Source organism: Somniosus microcephalus, chromosome 20 (genome assembly GCF_052327205.1).
Source record: "Somniosus microcephalus isolate GS21.2 chromosome 20, FLI_Smic_1.0, whole genome shotgun sequence".
NCBI classification, from domain to species: Eukaryota; Metazoa; Chordata; class Chondrichthyes; order Squaliformes; family Somniosidae; genus Somniosus; species Somniosus microcephalus.
The window spans coordinates 42,678,380-42,702,808 of record NC_141006.1 but is presented as its reverse complement, the minus strand read 5'-3'; the positions used below and the strand labels follow the sequence as shown (position 1 = coordinate 42,702,808).

General features: G+C 48.0%; 1 long non-coding RNA gene across 1 annotated transcript in view; it reads left to right on the top strand.

The window, feature by feature from the left end:
• LOC147103158 (uncharacterized) overlaps positions 1-24,429 on the top strand; it is a 96,477-nt gene that overhangs the window by 2,159 nt on the left and 69,889 nt on the right. Inside the window, exon 2 of the long non-coding RNA XR_015072905.1 lies at positions 18,271-18,331. This is a non-coding gene — a long non-coding RNA (uncharacterized LOC147103158). The remainder of the gene's footprint in view (positions 1-18,270; positions 18,332-24,429) is intronic.

The window sequence follows — 24,429 nt, the reverse complement described above, 5'->3', positions numbered from 1 at the left end:
ATAAAGCCGAGTACAGTTGACTCCATATAAACACAATTAGGCTGAGATTCTGAACCACCTCCTAGAAAAAGTTTTCTGCAGGTATTTTGCAATTTTTAAAAATAATATATCTTGAACCTCCAAATCAAAAATACTTTACAGCCGCATAGGGTGCTCTTTTTATTATCCCTGCCACTTTAAGACATTCTGACTACAGACCATTTCTGAGGTGAGAGCATTATCAACTGAGCAAAACTGATATAAACGGGTTGGTCAGATGGGCGGAAAAGTGGCAAATGGAATTTAACCCTGAAAAGTGCGAGGTGATGCATTTTGGACGGACAAATAAGGCAAGGGAATACACAATGAGTGGTAGGACCCTAGGAAGTACAGAGGGTCAGAGGGACCTTGGTGTACATGTACATAGATCCCTGAAGGCAGCGGAACAGGTAGATAAGGTGGTTAAAAAGGCATATGGGATACTTGCCTTCATTAGCCGAGGCATAGAATATAAGAGCAGGGAGGTTATGATGGAGCTGTACAAAATGCTGGTGAGGCCACAGCTGGAGTACTGTGTGCAGTTCTGGTCGCCTCACTATAGGAAGGATGTGATTGCTTTGGAGAGGGTGCAGAGAAGATTCACCAGGATGTTACCTGGGATGGAGCGCCTCAGCTATGAAGAAAGACTAAACAGGCTGGGGTTGTTTTCCTTGGAGCAAAGAAGGCTGAGGGGGGACCTGATTGAGGTGTACAAAATGCTGAGGGGCATAGATAGGGTAGATAAAGAGGAACTTTTCCCCTTAGTAGGGGGGTCAATAACAAGGGGGCATAGATTCAGGGTAAGGGGCAGGAGATTTAGAGGGGATTTGAGGAGGAACTTTTTCACCCAGAGGGTGGTTGGAATCTGGAACTCACTGCCTGAAAGGGTGGTAGAGGCAGGAACCCTCACAACATTCAAGAAGCATTTGGATGAGCACTTGAAATGCCATTGCATACAAGGCTATGGACCAAATGCTGGAAAATGGGATTAGACTGGACAGGGATGGATGGGCGGCGCAGACACGATGGGCCGAAGGGCCTCTTTCTGTGCTGTAAAACTCTATGACTCTATGACTCTATGACACTTAGAGCAGTTACTAGTAGAAGTACAAAAGGAATCCATGGTGACTTGTCCTCCAATTTTCTGTCTTCCTGCTTGACAACACTTGACAGATTTAGAACTTGCTATGTGGAGAAGTATGAGCACAAGCCTGCATTCCTATCAACTCAACGTCATCTTGTTACAATTTGGGCTCTCTCCCAACTCTCTTCTTTCATGTTAGCAGAAAAACACAGTTTCCATAGGTTGTCCCCTATCTCCTGTGATCAGAAACTGTCATCCTTATGGAGGCTGTGAATGGAAACAGCTTGCCATGGGGTTAACAATTAACTTTTTATTGAGTTGTTTCACGTTAGAGGTTGCACAGAGTGCCCACCATGTATTTCGCTCCTTTCTGAAAGGTGGAGAACATCATATTGTCAGACCATATAATTCAGACTAAAACTAACACTTCAACTTAGTCTGCGAGACTTAGGATTGTACACAAGCAAAATAAAACAGCAAGGTATTAGTATTACAAATACATAGAACAACATTAGGAACTATGGGGAAAAAAACCTTATGGGGTCACCAATGAGGAAGCACAATGGTGCTCATGTTTGATAGATGGAATGTGATGCTTAAGCCACAGTAGATGGAAATAGATTAAATGGTTTGTATTGAGCAACTGTGTGTTGTCACATTGGAAAGGACTAGTTCTGCATGGTCCAGAGGTGAAAATTAAGAGAAGCAGTTTTCTATTAGTGCCTGCTGATTCCTGGCTCTAAATGTGATTTCACCACTTTTTTAAAAACATATTTGTTCACGGGATGTGGACGTCGCTGGCAAGGCCAGCATTTATTGCCCATCCCTAATTGCTTTGAGAGAAGGTGGTGATGAGCCACCTTCTTAAATCGCTGCACTCCGTGTGGTGAAGGTACTCCCACAGTGCTGTTTTGTAGGGAGTTCCAGGACTTTGACCCAGCGACGATGAAGGAACGGTGATATATTTCCAAGTCAGGATGGTGTGTGACTTGGAGGGGATCTTGGAGGTGGTGGTGTTCCCATGCGCCTGCTGCCCGTGTCCTTCTAGGTGGTAGAGGTCACGGGTTTGGGAGGTGTTGTCAAAGAAGCCTTGGCGAGTTGCTGCAGTGCATCTTGTAGATGATACACACTGCAGCCACGGTACGCCAGTGGTGGAGGGAGTGAATGTTTAAGGTGCTGGATGGGGTGCCAATCAAGCGGGCTGTTTTGTCCTGGATGTTGTCCAGCTTCTTGAGTGTTGTTGGAGCTGCATTCTTCCAGGTGAGTGGAGAGTGTTCCATTACACTCCTGACTTGTGCCTTGTAGATGGTGGAATGGTTTTGGGGAGTCAGGAGGTGAGTCACTTGCTGCAGAATACCCAGCCTTTAACCTGCCCTTGTAGCCACAGTATTAATGTGACTGCTGGTCCAGTTAAGTTTCTGGTCAATGGTGACCCCCAGGATGTTGATGTTGGGGAATTTGATGATGGTAATGCCATTGAATGTCAAGGAGAGGTGGTCAGACTTTCTCTTGCTGGAGATGGCCATTGCCTGGCACTTGTGTGGTGCGAATGTTACTTGCCGCTTATCAGCCCAAGCCTGAATGTTGTTTGGTCTTGTTGCATGCAGGCATGGACTACTTCATTATCTGAGGAATTGCGAATGGAACTGAACATTGTGCAATCATCAATGAACATCCCCACTTCAGACCTTATGATGGAGGGAAGGTCATTGATGGAACATTTGAAGATGGTTGGGCCTAGGACACTGCCCTGAGGAACTCCTGCAGCGATGTCCTGGGGCTGAGATGATTGGCCTCCAACAATCACAACCACCTTTGTGCTAGGTATGACTGCAGCCAATGGAAATCCCCCCCCCCCCCGATTACCATTGACTTCAATTTTACTAGGGCTCCTTGAGGCCACACTTCATCAAATGCTGCCTCACCTCACCTCTGAAATTCAGCTCTTTTGTCCATGTTTGGACCAAGGCTGTAATGAGGTTTGGAGCTGAGTGGTCCTGGCGGAACCCAAACTGAGCATTGCGGTGAGCAGGTTATTGGTGAGTAAGTGCCACTTGATAGCACTGTCGACGACACCTTCCATCACTTGGTCGATGATTGAGATTAGACCGATGGGGCAGTAATTGGCTGGATTGGATTTGTCCTGCTTTTTGTGGACAGGACATACCTGGGAAATTTTCTACTTTGTCGTGTAGATGCCAGTGTTGTAGCTGAACTGGAACAGCTTGGCTAGAGGCGCGGCTAGTTCTGGAGCACAAGTCTTCAGCACGGCAGCCGGGATGTTGTCAGGGCCCATAGCCTTTGCTGTATCCAGTGCGCTCAGCCATTTCTTGATAACATGTGGAGTGAATCAAATTGGCTGAAGACTGGCTTCTGTGATGATGGGGACCTCAGGAAGAGGCTGAGATGGATCATCCACCTGGCACTTCTGGCTGAAGATGGTTGAGAATTCTTCAGCCTTGTCTTTTGCAGTCATGTGCTAGGCTCCTCCATCATTGAGGATGGGGATTTCCATGAGCCTCCTCCTCCCGTTAATTGTTTAATTGTCCACCACCATTCATGACTGGATGAGGGAGGACTGCAGAGCTTTGATCTGATCCGTTGATTGTGGGATTGCTTAGCTCGGTCTATAGCATGCTGCTTCCGCTTTTTAGCATGCGTGTAGTCCTGTGTTGCAGCTTTCCCAGGTTGGCACCTCATTTTTAGGTACGCCTGGTGCTGCTCCTGGCATGCTCTTCTACACTCCTCATTGAACCAGGATTGGTCCCCTGGCTTGATGGTAATGGTAGAGTGTGGAATATGCCTGGCCATGAGGTTACAGATTGTGGTGGAATACAATTCTGCTGCTGCTGATGGCCCACAGCACCTCATGGATGCCCAGTTTTGAGCTGCTAGATCTGTTCTTCTGCCTCCTCTTCTTCATCTTCCATTTCCTGCCACTTTATTCTGGTCCTTCTCTTCACCTGCTATATGCTTCCTCATCTTTGTCTCACAAAGTTCTGCAACATACAGCAGGCAACGATCACTTTGGAGACTTTTGTTGGGGGCATGCAACCTGACGGGTCCAGGCAGTGAAATCTTTGCTTGAGCATACCAACGGTGTGCTCACCAGTTATTCTGGTTGGGGAATGAGCTTTATTGTATTTTCATTCCACTGCTGTTCCGAGCTTTTTCAGATTTGAGGAAAGTTAACTTTGTCCCCAAGCAGCCAACCATCTAGTCTCCTTGGGCCTTCAAATAATCCAGTCATTCTGGGCAGTATCATGGATGCTTCCAAGATATTGGGAATTGACTTGCAGGTTGATATTTCTGCAGTCTGACACACCTATACATTAATGGAATGAGAACCCTTTCTGTACTTGTAGGCTATAGGGTTGATGTGAGGAGTCCAGATGGCCATATAGGTGCCATGTGCAATGCCCTGCATTCTTGGCAGTGATGCCAGCTGAAATCTGCTATTTGCTTGATGCATCTGTGGACAACAAACTGGCTGATTTAGCATATGTCCCGTGTGGTGGCTTGGAAGTATTCAGTGGCATAGAAGCTAAATGCAGTGGTAAATTCCAAAGCTAGAGAAAGAGGTGTCACTGTGGGTAAAGTTGTTTGCAAGTCAGTCTGGAGGGGATAGCATAGCTCTGTGACAACTCCTTTGTGTCCTTTGAGTTGTCCAGATGCCTGGGTTATCAAGTGTGGGACAAGGGTAAGAGCAGGAGTGTATATGATGCTATAGGTGCACTTGCCTTTCCTGTGCTATCTTGAATTTATCTTCCTCATCTAAATTGTTCAGTGATTCGGGACACCCAATAGGATTCCTACCATAAGCACTCTGCTGCAAGTCAAATCGTGGATGCAAGAAAGACTACTATATGAAAGGGAGTGGTAACTGAAAAGTCTTGCACTGCAAAATTGTGCCCTCTACATCAACAGGAATCAATGTACAATGGGAAATGCGCAGTAAAGTAAGTTTTAATAGAAAAATAAATATACACTCAAAACTGATACACAGCTTTAAGAAGCCTGCTTCTACAGGTGAGGCCAGACTTGAATGAGCAGTACTATGGGGAAGGAGCCAATGAAAATGAAGTGAAATCTGGAATGAGATTCTTTCTAGATCAATTTTACAAATATAATATGGCTAGCCTATAATGGTCACTAGCATAGGCCCTAAAAAGTTGGGAATTTTCTTAGCTGTGAAATACAACACATTGGGAGCACTGGGCCTATGTGCCTAATTTCACAACTTTAGCTTATCACAGAGAATGCCCTATCACACCCCATTGTGGTCATACCACTCTTTTATTGACTGCATTCAGAAATTCTTTTCTTCTTAGGCAGTCCCTCGGAACCGAGGATGACTTGCTTCCACATTAAAAGTGAGCTCGCAGGTGACTGATGAGTCCAATGCGGGACCTACAGTCTCTGTCACGGGTGGGGCTGACGGTGGTTGAAGGGGCGGGTGGGTGGGGTGCTTGGGTTGATGTGCACTCCTTCCGCTGTTTGTGCTTGGCTTCTGCTTGCTCCCGGCGAAGAGACTCGAGGTGTTCGGCGCATTCCCGGATTCTTCTCCTCCACTTTGTGCGGTCTTGGGCCAGTGATTCCCAGGTGTCGGTGGGGATGTTGCACTTTTTCAAGGAAGCTTTGAGGGTGTCCTTGAAGCGATTCCTCTGCCCACCTGGGGCTCTCTTGCTGTGTCTGAGCTACGAGTAGAGCGCTTGTTTTGGGAGTCTCATATCAGTCATGCGGACGATGTGACCCGTCCATCGGAGCTGATCGAGTGTGGTCAAAGCTTCAATGCTGGGGATGTTGGCCTGAGCGAGAACACTGACATTGGTGCGCCTATGCTGCCAATGGATTTGCAGGATCTTGCGGAGGCAGCATTGGTGGTACTTCTCCAGCGCTTTGAGGTGCCTGCTGTACATGGTTCATGTCTCTGAAGCATACAAGAGGGCGGGTATCACTACTGCTCTGTAGACCATGAGCTTGGTGCTGGGTTTGAGGTCCTGGTCTTCAAACACTCTCTTCCTCAGGTGACCGAAGGCTGCACTGGCACACTGACGTTGGACTTCGTCATCGGCATCTGCCCTTGTTGACAGTAGGCTCCCGAGGTATGGAAAGTGGTCCATGTTGTCCAAGGCCTCGTCATGGATTTTGATAATCGGGGAGCAGTACTGTGTGGCGGGGGCAGGTTGGTAGAGGACCTTTGTCTTACGGATGTTTAGTGTAAGGCCTATGCTCTTGTACGCTTCAGTGAAGGTGTTGACGATGGTTTGGAGTTCGGCCTCAAAGTGTGCGCAGACGCAAGCGTTGTCGGGAGCAGATGGAATCCCCGCCGAAGCGCTAAAACATGGCGGAGAAGCACTATTGGTGCGAATACATGAACTCATTTCTCTTATTTGGAAGGAGGAGAGCATGCCAGGGGATCTCAGAGATGCTGTAATCGTGGCCAGCTTCAAGAAAGGTGACAAGTCCGATTGCGGTAATTACAGAGGAGTCTCCCTGCTGTCTGCCACAGGGAAAGTCATCGCAAGAATCCTCCTCAATCGCCTTCTCCCAGTGGCTGAAGAGCTCCTCCCAGAGTTACAATGCGGATTCCGCCCACTAAGGGGCACAATGGACATGATCTTCACCACGCGTCAACTACAAGAGAAATGCAGGGAACAGCACCAACCGCTGTACATGGCCTTCTTTGACCTCACAAAGGCCTTTGACACCATCAACCATGAGGGATTATAGAGTGTCCTCCTTAAATTTGGCTGCCCTCAAAAGTTTGTCACCATCCTCCGCCTGCTTCATGACGACATACAAGCTGTGATCCTGACCAACGGATCCACCACAGACCCAATTCACGTATGGACCGGGGTCAAGCAAGGCTGTGTCATCACACCAACGCTCTTCTCAATCTTCCTGGCTGCAATGCTCCATCTCACCCTCAGTAAGCTCCTCACTGGAATGGAGCTAATCTACAGAACAAACGGGAAACTGCTCAACCTCCGTCGCCTCCAGTCCAGATCCAAGGTTGTCCCATCCTCTGTCATCGAATTCAGATATTACAGAGATAAGAATGACCACAAACCTATTTCTAAATCTATCCCAACTCAAGGGTAATACAAATACAAAGCATTGAATTCCAAAGTACCAAATCACTTTCTGTTCACTTCTATTATAATGAATTCCTTATTCAGACCTAACAATTAAATATATAGTCCTGATCCAAGCAGAAACTATTCCCCAAGTATTTCCATTTTCCTTGCTCTGTGCACTGGATATTGTCAGCCCAGCATATGTTAGTCATCTTTTCTACATAAACTCTTATAAGAGAGTATATTAAGTATGATGAAAGGGCTTAAATAATTTGGTTTTAACATGGATGATTAAATGGAAAGAGGATAAACAATATTCCAGATACTTCTTTAATAAGCAGTCTGCAGACATCTTAATCTAAAAGTAATGCTTCCTGGCAGACTGCTTATATATTTATTAGAATTAAACTGGACTCTGTGGACTAATCATAATGAGATTTTTTTGTTAGCTATTAGAAAAAGCGATGCTAAGATCAGAACGTAATCCATGTCAAATTTGTTTTGTTTCCTCCCATTCCTGACTCTAAGAGTGGGTGCATTTTAGCCTAGGGCTCATGGGGTTGGCGGTAATATATTAGCATGGATTGAGGATTGGTTAACGGACAGAAAACAGAGAGTAGAAATAAATGGGTCATTTTCAGGTTGGCAGGCTGTAACTAGTGGGGTACCGCAAGGATCAGTGCTGGGGCCTCAGCTATTTACAATCTATATCAATGCCTTAGATGAAGGGACCGAGTGTAATGTATCCAAGTTTGCTGATGATACAAAGCTAGGTGGGAAAGTAAGCTGTGAGGAGGATGCAAAGAGATTGCAAAGGGATATAGATTGGTTAAGTGAGTGGGCAAGAAGGTGGCAGATGGAGTATAATGTTGGGAAATGTGAAATTATCCACTTTGGTATGAGGAATAGAAAAAGCTGAATATTTTTTTAAAAGGTGAGAGACTACTAGTAAATGTTGGTATTCAGAGGGATTTGGGGGTCCTTTTGCACGAATCGCTGAAAGTTAACATGCAGGTACAGCAAACAATTAGGAAAGTAAATGGTATGTTCTCCTTTATTGCAAGAGGGTTGGAGTATAAGAGTAAAGAAGTCGTGCTGCAATTCTATAGGGCTTTGGTGAGACCACACCTGGAGAACTGTGTACAGTTTTGGCCTGCTTACTTAAGGAAGGGTATACTTGTCTTAGAGGGGGTGCAACAAAGGTTCACTAGATTGATTCTGGGATGAGAGGGTTGTCCTATGAGGAGAGATTGAGTAAAATGGGCCTATATTCACTGGAGTTTAGAAGAATGAGAGGTGATCTCATTGAAACATACAAAATTTTTAGAGGGCTTGACAGGGTAGATGCTGAGAGGCTGTTTCCCCTGGCTGGAGAGTCTAGAGCTTGGGCTCAAAGTTCCAGGATAAGGGATCGGCCATTTTAGGACTGAGATGAGGAGAAATTTCTTTACCCAGAGTTGTTGTGAATCTTTGGAATTCTCTACCCCAGAGGGCTGTGGATGCTCAGTCATTGAGTATATTCAAGACTGAAATTAATAGATTTTTGGACATTTAGGGAATCAAGGGATATGGGGATAGGGCAGGAAAGTGGGGTTGAGGTAGAAGATCAGCCATGATCTTATTGAATGGTGGCGCAGGCTCGAGGGGCCGTATGGCCTACTCCTGCTCCTATTTTTTATGCTCTAACTACAAGTTCAAGCTGCAAATTTAAAGTTACCTTGGCGCACTGCCCATCCCCTGACCACTCATCAGTGAGCACTGGATCTTTGCTCAAATTTGGTTTCCAAATTCCTGGTCTTCTCTGGACATCAAGACTACGCTTCTCCACTGGACTACATTGCACTACAGTGTAAGACCCAGCCGATGTGTGTCTGATATTCTGTTCCATTGCTTAATGTTTTAAGGTAACTTTGTCTAGCATACAGCCTACTGCCACCACCCCCCCGCCCCCCGCCGCCACCCCCGCTGCCACCAGTGCTACTACCTGCTCAGCTTATGACTGGACTTCTGGTTCTACTGGTTTTTCAGCTTTATTTTGCTACAGTCTGGTTCCTGGCCAGAAATTTACTCTCCTGTTGCATCTCGATCTTATGGTATCCTCCAATTTTGCCACTGTTTTTCTGCCCCGTGATCATTTCTGCACACCTCCTGGCTCTTCATTCCCACGGAATTACCTCCAGCAGTGTGTCCTCTGATACTCTATCATTCAAATAGCTTCTGGACTCATTCGCCCGTCACACCTGTCTCTGAACCTGCACATCAGTTTGTCGACGCGTCAAGCTGACTCCACCTTATCCATGTCAACTTTATCCCACCACGAGACCTCTGACTTTAACTTTGGGCTCCCTCCTATTGTCTCCTCTCTATTCCCCATTTATTACCAGGTCATATATATCCGAAACTTGCTATGTAACCACGCCTATTTAACTTGAGTTTCTGTGTCCATTCATGTGCGTGTTTTGGCTGCCAGCCTGGATTCGAGCCCATCACTTCAACAACAACAACAACCTGTATTTATATAGCACCTTTAATGTAGTAAAACATTCCAAGGCGGTTCACAGGAGTATTATAAGACAAAAAATTGACACCGAGCCACATAAGGAGAAATTAGGGCAGGTGACCAAAAGCTTGGTCAAAGAGGTAGATTTTAAGGAGCGTCTTAAAGAAGGAAAGAGAGGTAGCGAGGCGGAGAGGTTTAGGCAGGGAATTCCAGAGCTTAGAGCCTAGGCAGCTGAAGACACGGCCACCAATGGTTGAGCGATTATAATCAGGGATGCTCAAGAGGGCAGAATTAGAGGAGCGCAGATATTTCAGGGGGCTGTGGGGCTGAAGGAGATTACAGAGATAGGGAGGGGCGAGGTCATGGTGGGATTTGAAAACAAGGATGAGAATTTTGAAATTGAGGTGTTGCTTAACCGGGAGCCAATGTAGGTCAACGAGCACAGGGGTGATGGGTGTACGGGACTTGGTGCGAGTTAGGACATGGGCAGCCGAGTTTTGGATCACCTCAAGTTTACGTAGGGTAGAATATGGTAGGCCAGCCAGGAGTGCGTTGGAATAGTCAAGTCTAGAGGCATGGATGAGGGTTTCAGCAGCGGATGAGCTGAGGCCAGCCAGATAGATTTTAAGGAGCATTTTAAAGGAGGAAAGAGAGGTAAAGCGGCAGTGAGGCTTAGACAGTGAATTCCAGAGCTTAGGGCCTAGGCAACAGAAGGCACGGCCACCAATGGTTGAGCGATTATAATCAGGGATGCTCAAGAGGGCAATGTTACAGAAGTGGAAATAGGCGGACTTAGTTATGCTGCGGACATGTGGTCGGTAGCTCATTTCAGGGTCAAATATGACACCAAGTTTGCAAACAGTGTGGTTAAGCATCAGACAGATGTTAGGGAGAGGGGTGGAGTCAGTGGCTAGGGAACGGAGTTTGTGGCGGGGACTGAAAACAATGGCTTCAGTCTTCCCAATATTTAATTGCTCATCCAGAACTGGATGTCGGATAAGCAGTCTGACAATTTAGAGACCGTGGAGGGGTCGAGAGAAGTGATGCTGAGGTAGAGCTGGGTGTCGTCAGCGTACACGTGGAAAACGAAGCTGTGTTTTTGGATGATGTCGCCAAGGGGCAACATGTAAGGGAGCAGCACAATGAGTGCCTCGATGGACCCTTTGGAGGATGCCAAGAGAGACGCAGAGGGAAGCTGGAGGCTTATCTAAGAGGGAGTCAAGCCTGGGACGGTGGCAGGGGTGTAGTATGGTCGAGGAGTGTTGAAGGGTTGGGTTAGGGATTTGGGAGGGCAGTGTACCCGAGAGGGGAGAAGTGAAAGGAGGCATGACAACAGGAGACAGGGACCTAGGAAGGGTAGAGAGAAGAAGAAAAGAAAGAGGGTGGGAAGAGGAAATAGAAGTGGGTAGGAGAGTTTATATGGAGGGAGATATTAAGGGAGGATAAGAGGGCAGGGAACTCAGAGGAGAGAGAGCATGATGAGTTGAGATGAAGGTTGAAATCATCGAGGATGAGAAACAGCAACACCCGCGCCCCCCCGCTCCGGGCCCCCGCCCACCCCCCCCCACCACTCCCCGCTCCCCCACCCCAGTCACGGAACTCGCCTTCGGGCAAAATCCAGGCCAGCAAGTCTGAAGTTGTGAATCTGAATGAATTTGTTCCTTTGCGGGATCGAAAGTATATCTGATGCCTGCCCCAAAAACACAAGTGAGCAACTGACAGAAGATCAAGGTGATGTACGAGCCACATTCTGATGACGTTTATAAGGTTTGTGGCGGTTACTGCAATGAGAAGCTATTTCTTATTTCCAGCTCTCCTGGCATTGTGGCCAACTCAAGCAATGTCACCAAAATCAGATGATCTGTTTGTGTGAGCCGGCTTTGCGCAAAATGATGTTCAGTATTGGTGAGGAAAGCATTTAAATTATCTAATTATTTCCATAAGGTAAAAAAACCCATTATAAATTACTGACTTTTGATTGGCAGTAGAAAGAGAAATATTTCCATTGTTCACTATTTTTATTGGACACTAAGGGAATCAAGGGATGTGGGAATATGGCCGGAGGGGGTGGTCCGATCTCTGATCGGGGGGGTTCTTTAGATGGGGGGGGGGATCTGATGGGAGGTGGGGGTCTGGTCCCAGGGAAGCAGGTAAGCTTGGGGGGGCCGGGGGCGGGGGGAAGCACTCCTGCTCCTCCCAGCCCACATGCTCTTCTTCTTCTTAGGCAGTCCCTCGGAACCGAGGATGACTTGCTTCCACACTAACAATGAGTTCTCAGGTGACTGATGAGTCCAATGCGGGACCTACAGCCTCTATCACAGGTGGGGCAGACGGTGGTTGAAGGGGCGGGTGGGTGGGGTGCTTGGGTTGACGTGTGCTCCTTGCGCTGCCTGCGCTTGGCTTCCGCTTGCTCCCGGCGAAGAGACTCGAGGTGTTCGGCGCCTTCCCGGATGCTTCTCCTCCACTTTTTGCGGTCTTGGGCCAGGGATTCCCAGGTGTCGGTGGGGATGTTACACTTTTTCAAGGAGGCTTTGAGGGTGTCCTTGAAGCGTTTCCTCTGCCCACCTGGTGCTCTCTTGCCGTGCCGGAGCTCCGAGTAGAGCGTTTGTTTTGGGAGTCTCGTATCGGGCATGCGGACAATGTGACCTGTCCATCGGAGCTGATTGAGCGTGGTCAGAGCTTCGATGCTGGGGATGTTGGCCTGAGCAAGAACACTGACGTTGGTGCGCCTATCCTGCCAATGGATTTGCAGGATCTTGCGGAGGCAGCGTTGGTGGTGCCTCTCCAGTGCCTTGAGGTGCCTGCTGTACATGGTCCATGTCTCTGAGGCATACAGCAGGGCAGGTATCACTGCTGCCCTGTAGACCATGAGCTTAGTGCTGGGTTTGAGGTCTTGGTCTTCAAACACTCTCTTCCTCAGGCGACCGAAGGCTGCACTGGCACACTGAAGGCGGTATTGGACTTCGTCGTCGACGTCTGCCCTTGTTGACAGTAGGCTCCCGAGGTATGGAAAGTGGTCCACGTTGTCCAAGGTCTTGTTGTAGATTTTGATAATCGGGGGGCAGCGCTGTGTGGCGGGGGCAGGTTGGTAGAGGACCTTTGTCTTACGGATGTTTAGTGTAAGGCCCATGCTCTCGTATGCTTCGGTGAAGGTGTTTACGATGGTTTGGAGTTCGACCTCCGAGTGAGTGCAGACGCAAGCATCATCTGCATACTGTAATTCGACGACAGAGGATGGGCCGACCTTGGATCTGGACTGGAGGCGACGGAGGTTGAACAGTTTCCCGTTTGTTCTGTAAATTAGCTCCACTCCAGTGGGGAGCTTACTGAGGGTGAGATGGAGCATTGCAGCAAGGAAGATCGAGAAGAGTGTTGGTGCGATGACACAGCCTTGCTTGACCCCGGTTCATACGTGAATTGGGCCTGTGGTGGAACAGTTGGTCAGGATCACGGCTTGCATGTCGTCGTGAAGCAGGCGGTGGATAGTGACAAACTTTTGAGGGCAGCCGAATTTGAGGAGGACACTCCATAATCCCTCACGGTTGACAGTGTTGAAGGCCTTTGTGAGATCAAAGAAGGCCATGTAGAGTGGTTAGTGCTGTTCCCTGCATTTCTCTTGTAATTGACGTGTAGTGAAGATCATGCAGTGCTGTAAGGGCAGTTACCTTTTCCCCAAAGCTGTCCTCAGCTCCCTTGAGCTGGCAGGTTTCCCCGAGGCCCGGGAAACTCGGCCGGCCAGAGTTAAACCTGGAAAACAGGTTAAAAGTGAGGCTCCCAACCGCATTATAATATTTAAATGACCAACTCACCTCCTGGAGCGGGTTGTCTGTCCGCCCGCTGACCCACCACCGTTAAACCTGGAGGTGAGCGGGTTGAGTAATTAAAAAATAACCTTTAAACTATAAGTGAAAAAAAGGTTCTGTCATTAAAAAACGAAGTGTGTAATCATTATTGTTTTAGGAATAACATAACAGCATTCAACTTCATTTGCCTTAGAACGTTATGGTTACTTACAAACTAATTCAATAGATACAAGTCCGATTGCTTCATTTTGTACAGGGAAAGGTTTAAATGGAGCTAGCGAACAAGCAGTACTGTCCCTATCACCAATGAAACTGGAATTGCCTTTTACATGTTTTATTCAGAAATCAAAAACTTGAAACCCAAGCCTTACAAATCTTGGGGAGTATCATTAAGGACACTGTTTTAATTTCAGGGAATACTGTCATCTATAAAGAACAAAATTTCCAATCCTCTACAACTCATATGCTATTAAATGAACTGTAGTGGAGAGATTTTCCACTTCAGCACTCCAGGTGGCATGAACAGAAAATCATGAGCTGGGGGTGAGCAGTTTCTCCATCGTGAATTTCCTAGTCAATACAGTTTCACAATGGGAGCACTGAAGTGGAAAATCTCCTCTTATACCTTTTACAATTCTCTCTTTACATAAGCATAAAAGCACAGTAGCGAAGGAATTTTGTCAGCTCCACTTCTGGCGTGGAGCCTCGTTAGATGGCCATGTAAGTCAGAGATAATCAGCGAGAACCAGGCTGAATGTAGAAAGTTCAGAGGGGAAGTGAAAAAGGAAATAAGAGGGGCAAAGAGAGAGTTTGAGAATAGACTGGCAGCTGACATAAAAGGAAATCCAAAAGTCTTCTATAGGCATATAAATAGTAAACGGGTAGCAAGAGGAGGGGTGGGGCCGATTAGGGACCAAAAAGGAGACCTATGCACAGAGGCAGAGGGCATGGCTGAGGTGCTAAATGAGTACATTGCATATGTCTTTACCAAGGAAGAAGATGCTGCCACAATCATTGTGAAAGAGGAGGTAGTTGAGATACTGGATGGGGTAAAAATTGACAAAGAGGAGGTACTAGAAGGGCTGGCTGTACAAAGTAGATAAGTCACCAGGACCTGATGGGATGCATCCCAGGATGCTGAAGGAAGTAAAGGTGGAAATTGCGGAGGCACGGGCCATAATCTTCCAATCTTCCTTGGATACGGGGGTGGTGCCAGAGGACTGGAGAATTGCAAATGGTACACCTTTGTTCAAAAAAGGGTGTAATGATAAACCCAGTAACTACAGGCCAGTCAGCTTAACCTCGGTGGTGGGGAAGCTTTAAGAAATGATAATCCGGGACAAAATTAACAGTCACTTGGACAAGTGTGGATTAATTAAGGGAAGCCAGCACGGATTTGTTGAAGGCAAATCGTGTTTAACTAACTTGATTGAATTTTTTGATGAGGTAACAGAGAGGGTTGATGAGGGCAATGCGGTTGATGTGGTGTACATGGACTTCCAAAAGGCGTTTGATAAAATGCCACATAATAGGCTTGCCAGCAAAGTTGAAGCCCATGGAATAAAAGGGACAGTGGCAGCATGGATACGAATATTGGCTAAGTGACAGGAAACAGAGAGTAGTGATGAACGGATGTTTTTCGGACTGGAGGAAGGTATACAGTGGTGTTCCCCAGGGGTCGGTACTAGGACCACTGCTTTTCTTGATATATATTAATGACTTGGACTTGGGCGTACATGCGTTATTTCAAAATTTGCAGATGACACAAAACTTGGAAGTATAGCGAACAGTGAGGAGGATAGGGATAGACTTCAAGAGGGCATAGACAGGCTGGAGGAATGGGCGGACACATGGCAGATGAAATTTAACGCAGAAAAGTGCGAAGTGATACATTTTGGTAGAAAGAACGAGGAGATGCAATATAAACTGAAGGTACAATCCTAAAGTGGGTGCATGAACAGAGAGACCTGGGGGTATATGTGCACAAATCATTGAAGGTGGCAGGGCAGGTTGAGAAAGCGGTTAAAAAAGCATACGGGATCCTGGGCTACATAAATAGAGACATAGGGGGAGAAATTCATTATAGCCCAGTTTGGGGCAGTAAATTTTAAAAGTTTGGAAAATTAGCGTCAGGCGCTAATGTTTCCAAACTTTAAAAAAATTCGGTTTTGCGCTCCAAGAAGGAAGTGGAGCACAAAATCAAGCGTCCACTACCTTCTTGGAGCGTAATCGGCAGCAGGCATGGCGGAGACTTCAGCAGCGCTGCACACTGGGCCGTGCAGCGCTGCCGCGGTCAAAGACTCCTTCCCTCCCTTAAAGGGAAGGGCCATCGCTGCAGGCTCTGCAGTAGAAAATTACCTACTTGGACCACCAAGGCAGCCGTGATCTCGCGCGATCAGTCTGCTACTCAAGCAGAGTGCCAGGCTGATCAATCACGGGTAGGAACCAGCGGAAAAAAGCGGAACAAGAAAGATAAGGTTTTTTTTACTTACCTCAGCCACCTTGCCTTTAATCATCGCCCCCAAAGCGGCCGGCCGTCCGATGCACGCCTCCTGCAGCTGTCAGCTTTTTCGCCCGGCGCTGCTGCAGGGGGCGGAAGTCAGTTTCGGGTCCGGGGCGCTACCGGGCAATAAGCACGACGATGACATCATGATCTCCGGGCAAAGGAGATTGGGGCGCATCGCCGTAGCAGCGCCACAAAACTCCCGCCGAATATGGCGGGAATCGATGTCAGTGCCATGCCCGGTCGCAAAGCCATTTGCGCCCCGTTGGGAAGCGCAAAGGCACTCAATTTCACCCTCATAGAGTACAAAAGCAAGGAAGCTATGATGAACCTTTATAAAACACTGGTTTGGCCACAACTGGAGTATTGTGTCCAATTCTGGGCACCACACTTGAGGAAGGATGTGAAGGCTTTAGAGAAGGTGCAGAAAAGATTTACAAGACTGGTTCCAGGGATGAGGAATTACAGTTACGTGGATAGACTGGAGAAGCTGGGGTTGTTCTCCTTACAGTAGAGAAGATTGAGAGGAGATTTGATAGAGGTGTTCAGAATCATGAGGGGTCTAGACAGAGTAGGTAGAGAGAAACTGTTCCCATTGGCGGAAGGGTCGAGAACCAGAGGACCCAGATTTAAGGTGATTGGCAGAAGATCCAAAGGTGACATGAGGAAAAACCTTTTTGCGCAGCGAGTGGTTATGATCAGGAATGCATTGCCTGAAAGGGCGGTGGAGGCAGAGTCAATCGTGGTTTTCAAAAGGGAATTGGATAAGTACCTGAAGGAAAAAAAATTGCAGGGCTACGGGGAAAGGGCAGCGAGTGGGACTAGCTGAATTGCTCTTGCAGAGAGCCGGCATGAGCTCGATGGGCCGAATGGCCTCCTTCTGTGCTGTAACGATTCTATGATTCTATGATTCTTCTATAACACGACTGGACCAATTCTGCAACCCATTCTCCTGTTGATTAGCTCCGAACCAGAAGCCTCCCTTTGAAAAATTGCCCTTTAGATCTCATCAGTGGAATGGTACGGGTGCATCAATTGGCCTGGGGTTAAGGAGAAGAAAATCAGCCACTGTTCCCACTTCCTGATTGCTACTGCTGGAATCTGCTTCGGTGCTCATCAGGTGAAGGCAAAATTGAGCTCAGCTAAAATCTGAGGTTAAAAAACTTGCAGACAATCATTGTCAAAACTCTCACATCATGGTCATTTGTGCGAAATACAGGAGGGTGACCTGTGGCTATAGAGCCAAGGAGTCAATGCTTCACGAGATATTGGGTAGGGAAAAATTGGCAAGAAAACTCCCCAAAGTAACATAGCATAATTTAATTTGAAGCCTTTGGGGGGAAAATTGAGTCGTGCCCCCTTTGGGGTGTAACTTTGCTGGGGCGCTACTTTAAGCGCCCTGAAAAAATTAGCACCCCCGTGGCCGAAATTCATCAGTAGTGCCCCAAGAGGGTGGCGTGGCGCTACTAGAAGTGCCCCGCCTCCCTCCTGGGGCGCTGCAAGGGAATATCGCAGCGCTATGGCGCTGCGGCACATCGCGCTGCAGTACTGCAGGCCTTCCTCCCCTTCTTAAAGGGGAGGGGCCTAGCGCAGCGTGACCCGGGGCCCAGCTGGGCCACCAGGGGCCCAGCTGGGCCACCAGGGATCGGAGTGCCGGCAAAAGAAACCGACACTCAAGAGAAGAGCCGGGCTCACGGAGGCCGGGGATGGCAACGAGGGCAGGTGCTGGCAGGCGGCCAGCAACAAAAATGGCCACCCGGCACCTCACCTTTAATTAGCGCCGCTCCGGCCGCAGGTAGGCCCCCCTGACCCCGTCGGACATAGCGTCCGGCGGTAAGTCAGGGGGCACTCCTGAAGATCGCCGCCGGGGCGCGAGCGGTGCGCTGCGCACGGGAATGACGTCACCGCCGGTGGCGCAGTGCCGCCGGGCCCAACGGTTACCGCCGCCGCTAACCTCCCGCTGAATTTCGCGGGAGGCGTGGCGGCGCCGCGCCCGGGCGCTAACGGGAGGCGCAAAGCAACCAAATTTTTTCCCCCTTTACATATGAAAACTCTTTAGAACTGAGTATCTGAAGCTTGATCTTTTTATTTCTTTATTGATTGTAGAGTGAAATGAAACCACATGATATGTTTGATTAGTGACAGCTAAGAAAATATTGTGGCAAAAAGTGGTTCGCCATTAATCAGTATTACTAACACCTCTGAATCAATTTTATCTAGAAATGATCGGCAAGAGGGGAGAAAGAAATTGTTTAACTTGTTTTGCTTCCTGTCACTTGCAGAAACAGCTATACTGGGTCTGGACAAAACAAGCACAGAACATAGTCTGAAGCTGGAGAGAAAGTAAGAATTATTTTTGATTTGTTTTGTTCGAAGAAACCAAACAGTATTCAGAGGTGTACGTTGCATTTCCTGTAAGCACCTCGGGATGTTTTACTACATTAAAGACACTATATAAATGCACATTGTTGTTGTTGTACTGTACATCTTAGATAGTGCAATTGCACACAGGAAGACTTAAATCGAGGAATTCATAATGAGCATCTGTGGATAGCTTGGTCATGACAATTGACTGATTCCAGATGTTGCTCAAGTTTATTGACCTTCAGGCACATTTTTCTTTGTTTTACATTCATGGACAGAAGAAGAGTGAAAAACAGCATAGTTTTACTCCCCGCCAGTAATTACTACCATGCAGGTGTGGTTAACGAGAACATAATATGTAAAAGTGAAAGAGACGAACACTTATGGTCACATTCTGGAAAGGACTGGGCTGCTCTCAAATTGTTGGTTTCAGCGTATGACCCATTTAACAAGCACTCCGAAACATTTCTTTCTAATTTGCAATGTACAATATATGAATACCCTTGTGGCGGAGCCACCAAGAGACCCAGGGCAATTAGTAATCATCCCTTTAACTACCGTGTATTTCAGCTGTGGACTGCACCTTTAAACTGTATGTACTTTCTTGCATTTCCGCGTGATGACGTCATGACGCCGATCACGTGACCACCAGTTGGCGCGGAGAACGTGATTACGTCATGACGTCAGCTTCCAGTACTTTGCAGCAGTCTTTGAGGTGCTGGGAGGCTGCACAGAGCTATGTACATCTTCTCCTGTAGTGTTACCAGTTAAGTTGTTTATCTAATAAATTTTGTTATTTTGTTCTACTGAGTCGAACTTCATTATTCGGATAGGAACTTCCGTTCCTACATTGGTGACCCCGATCTCGTCGGACAACTTTCGTTGAGATATTTATAATGAATACGAACGCCGTCGCCCTTAAATTGCCGCAGTTCTGGGAACAGCAACCAGCAGCATGGTTTTTCCAGGCAGAAGCCCAGTTCGCACTCCGGGAGATTACAGTGGATTCGACCCGTTATTACTACGTGGTCTCCGCTCTCGACAGCGTCACGGCCTCGCGGGTCATCAGCCTCCTTGGCAATCCACCGGCAGAGGGCAAGTATGAAGCTCTAAAAACTCGTTTGGTTTAAATAAGTCGGAGCGTGCAAGCAGGCTTATTGCTATGCCCGGCCTTGGGGACTCAAAACCATCGGAATTGATGAGCCAGATGCTCACGCTTTTGGGTTCGGAGCCTCAATGTTTTTTGTTTTGAGAACTTTTCCTCTGCCAGCTACCTGAACCAGTTCAGGCAGCCTTGGCCAGTTCTGCGATTACGGACTGTGCCGAGCTCGCTGCAGAGGCAGACAAGATTTTTATGGTCACACAGCAGAGTTGTGCAGCCACGAGGCGCCTTTCCCCTATGCGAGCAAAGTCCAGCCCTCCTTCAGCAGGCTGGTGTATGTACCACGCCCGTTTTGGCGCCAAGGCTCGATGCTGCCGTCCTCCCTGCAGCTTTGCTGAAAAAAAATCTCCAGCAGGCCCGCGAGCTGCGATGAGTACGAAAGGGTCTGAAAAACATACCCAGTTCACCATGGCAGTCGGTTCAGCGGGAAAACTCCTCTACATTACGGATTCCATGACAGGACGACGATTCCTGTGTGACACTGGTTCTCAGTGCAGTGTTTTGCCAGTTTTAAAGCTGGATCTGCAATCCGGCGGTCACGGTCCTTCCCTCGAGGCAGCCAATGGTGCGGCCATTCGCACGTTCGGTAAACAGACAGTTAATTTAACTCTCGGAGGTCAGCGTTTTATGTGGGAGTTTATAACGGCTAAAGTATCACAGGCCATCCTGGGGGCTGATTTTTTCTGTGCCAATGGTTTTCTGGTCGATGTTCGTCATTGTCGACTCATTAATGCGTTCACTTTCCACACGGTGCCTTGCCACCGCAGCACCGCCGTCTCCTGGTCGGTCGCCTGTGCGGTTCCATCGCAGGAAGGGTTTATGCGCCTACTCGGCGAGTTCCCAGAGCTCACCAGGCCTACATTTTCGGCAGCAGTCGCGAGGCACGGTGTGGCGCATCACATCACCATGACGGGATCGCCTGTTTACGCTCGGGCACGAAGATTGGAACCCGGAAAGCTTGCAGCTGCAAAGGCGGAGTTTCAGACCATGGAGCGCCTTGGGATTGTCTGACGCTCCGATAGTCCTTGGTCCTCCCCACTGCACATTGTACCTAAACCAGGTGGCGGATGGAGGCCTTGCGGGGATTACAGATGCCTTAACGAAGCCACTATGCCGGATAGGTATCCAATACCACATATACAAGATTTTTCGGCCCATCTGGCTGGCAACTCAGTATTTTCCAAAGTAGATCTCGTCTGTGGATATCACCAAGTTCCTGTGCACCCTCAAGACGTCCCCAAAACGGCGGTCATCACACCATTTGGCCTTTTTGAGTTCCTCCGAATGCCGTTCGGATTGAAAAATGCGGCTCAGGCCTTTCAGCAACTCATGGACTCTGTGTTATGGGACCTTCCCTTCATTTTCGTTTACTTGGATGACATTCTCATCGCTAGTAAGGATACGAAGGAGCATATGGCCCATTTGCGTACACTCTTTGCCCGTCTCAGCCAACATGGCCTCATCATAAACCTAGCCAAATGCCAGTTTGGGTTAACCAGCATTGACTTTCTAGGGCATAGGATTACCTCAGAAGGCGCCGTCCCAGTGGCCACCAAGGTAGAGGCAGTTACGGCATTCCCGTGGCCTCACACTCAAATCTCTTCAGGAGTTCCTGGGGATGGTAAATTTTTATCATCGTTTTGTCCCCAAGGCAGCCCAGTTGATGCAGCCGTTGTACGAAGCACTCAAAGGGAAGTCGGGCAAAGATGTTATCATTTGGACAACGCAGATGGACCAGGCGTTCCTTGACACCAAGGCGGCGTTGGCAGACACAACTATGCTTGCACACCCACTCCCGGGCGCGACCATCGCCCTTACTACCGATGCCTCCGATTACACCATTGCAGCGGTTCAAGAACAATGGGTCGACGGGACTTGGCAGCCGTTGGCTTTTTTTAGCCGCCAACTGCGCAAGAACGAGCGAAAATATAGCACTTTTGACAGGGAGTTGCTGGCCCTGTTTTTGGCCATCCGGCATTTCCGTTTTCTCCTAGAAGGGTGCCCGTTCACTGCATTCGTGGACCATAAGCCGCTCACTTTCGCAATGGCCAAAACGGCGGAGCCGTGGTCGGCTCGGCAACAGCGCCACCTTACATTTATATCCGAATTTACGACGGATTTACGACATGTGTCCGGCAAAGATAATCTCGTGGCTGATTGCCTTTCACGTGCCCCAGTCCAGGCAGTTCACCTGGGAATTGATTTCGTCGGGTTGGCGGAAGAACAACTGGCAGATCCCGAAGTTCAGGCGTATCGGACTGCGCCTTCTAGTTTGCAGGTGGCCGATGTTATGTTCCAATCAGCAGGAACCACGCTCTTGTGTGACACATCCATGGTAGTGCCCCGGCCCATTGTGCCAGTCGAATGGCGTAAGAAGATTTTTCAGGCTATACACGACTTATCACACCCGGGGATGCGAGCTTCACAACGGCTCATGTCCCGCAAATTTGTTTGGAAGGGAATCCATTCAGACGTTCGGGACTGGACAAACAATTGCGTGGACTGTCAAAAATCAAAGGTCCATCGTCATGTTAAGGCTCCAGTGGCCATCTTCCCGGTGCCAGAATGCCATTTCGATCACGTACATGTGGACTTAGTGGGTCCCCTCCCCGCTTCGCGGGGTTTCATGCATCTCCTGACAATAGTGGACCGCACTACCAGGTGGCCAGAGGCGATTCCCTTGGTTGCTACCACTGCAGCGGACGTATCCAGGGCGTTTATTTCGTCGTGGGTGACCCGGTTTGGGGTGCCATCTGACATCTCCTCTGACCGAGGTCCACAATTCACATCAGAGTTGTGGAACGCAGTTGCACAGGGCTTGGGTACCAAGCTGCACCGTACCACCGCTTACCATCCGCAAGCGAACGGTCTATGCGAGAGGTTTCATCGGTCTCTCAAGGCATCCCTCCGTGCCAGCTTGCGTGGTCCCAACTGGGTGGACAGACTCCCCTGGGTGATGCTAGGCCTCCGCACAGCCCCCAAGGATGACCTCCAGGCTTCATCGGCTGAGTTAGTCTACGGTCAAGCACTTCGAGTACCAGGGGACTTCCTCCCTCCACATACAGAGCCGTGGTCGCCTGCTCAGCAGCTCCTTCAGCGTCACGAGGTGGCAAAGAATTTCCTGCCTATTCCAACCTCGCATTACAGCCTACAGAGGCCTCATGTTCCGGCAGAACTTATGAGTTCCGATTACGTTTTTATTCGGCAGGACGCTCATAGAGATACACTCAGACCACCTTATGCTGGACCGTTTCGTGTCATCTCATCGGGAGAAAAAATTTTCACAGTCCAAGTGGGAGGCAAGTCCGATACCATCTCTAGCAACCGACTTAAACCAGCCCATTTAGATCGGAGTGAACCAGTTGTTGCCGCCCAGCCACCTCGCCGTGGACGACCACCGTTGACTGCCAGACCAGTTATGCAACAGCCCACCATTGAACTGCCTACTTCTGCCTCATCCTGGCCCACACCTTCTGCTACTGTTTCCTCCACCCCGGATGCGCCGCTTCAGACACAGCCAAGCACCGGCTCGTCTCCCAACGTTCCACTACCTGAAGTTCGTAGTCGTTCGGGCAGGATCATCAAACCTCCTGTTCGGTTGACACTGTCTGTTAAAGAGAATTCTGGGGGGGCGCCTGTGGCGGAGCCACCAAGAGACCCAGGGCAATTAGTAATCATCCCTTTAACTACCGTGTAGTGCAGCTGTGGACTGCACCTTTAAACTGTATGTACTTTCTTGCATTTCCGCGTGATGACGTCATGACGCCAATCACGTGACCACCAGTTGGTGCGGAGAACGTGATGACGTCATGACGTCAGCTTCCAGTACTTTGCAGCAGTCTTTGAGGTGCTGGGAGGCTGCACAGAGCTATGTACATCTTCTCCTGTAATGTTACCAGTTAAGTTGTTTGTCTAATAAATTTTGTTATTCTGAGTCAAACTTCATTATTCAGATAGGAACTTCCGTTCCTACACCCTCAAATTTAAACACAGACAACCTTGACATAAGCAAATTCATATCATGAGCGCACTTCATTGTATAGAAATGTTGTATTGTGTTGAGTTTTGATAATTGTATACCACACCACCTTTGGAAATTAAAACATTTCTTCATGAATTGCACCAGGTCAACACTGGAATAAAAAAATATTGTTTGAAAAGGTCAAAAATGGTGAAAAAGTTTGGAAAGTTACATTTTGTTAGGAATTTTGATGTGATAGAGATGTGAGAATATGTTTGCAATTAGCAAGTTGCGTCGAATACAATGGAGCCTTGTGTTAGGAGTTACTTAGGGTGCCAGTCTTGGATCTGAGTCAAAAGTTGTGGGTTCAAACCCCACTCCAGGGACTTGAGCACATAATGTAGGCTGATATTTCCATGCAGTGCTGACAGAGCGCTGCACTTATGGATGAGATGTTAAATTGAGGCTCCATCCGCTCTCTCAGGTGGACGTAAAAGATCAGTTGATACTATTCAAAGAAGAGCAAAGGAATCTCCTGGTGTCTTGGCTAACACTTATCCCTCAATTATCACTAAAACAGTGACTACACTTCAAAAATATTTTATTGGCTGTGAAGCGATTTGGACCAGCCTGTGGTCGCAAGAGGCACTTTATAAATGGAAGTTCTTTCTTTCATTCTAATTTGAATCTTGTTTAAATTAAATTCAGGATTTTCAATGGAGGAAAAAGATACAGACAAGTCAAACAAAACATAGCAGAGGGAACTAATACTGTAACAGGAAAAAATGGGTCCTTTTATTGTTGAAAAATAAAAAGTTTGACTGGACCACGGAAAGCAATGCAATGCTGAGAGTTGAAACAAAATGGCAATGAGAAGAAATTACTTTTATTTTGTTAATGAAATTGAAAAGCTTGTCTTCCCAGCATGTCCTTTATATTTGTGACAGAGAGGGC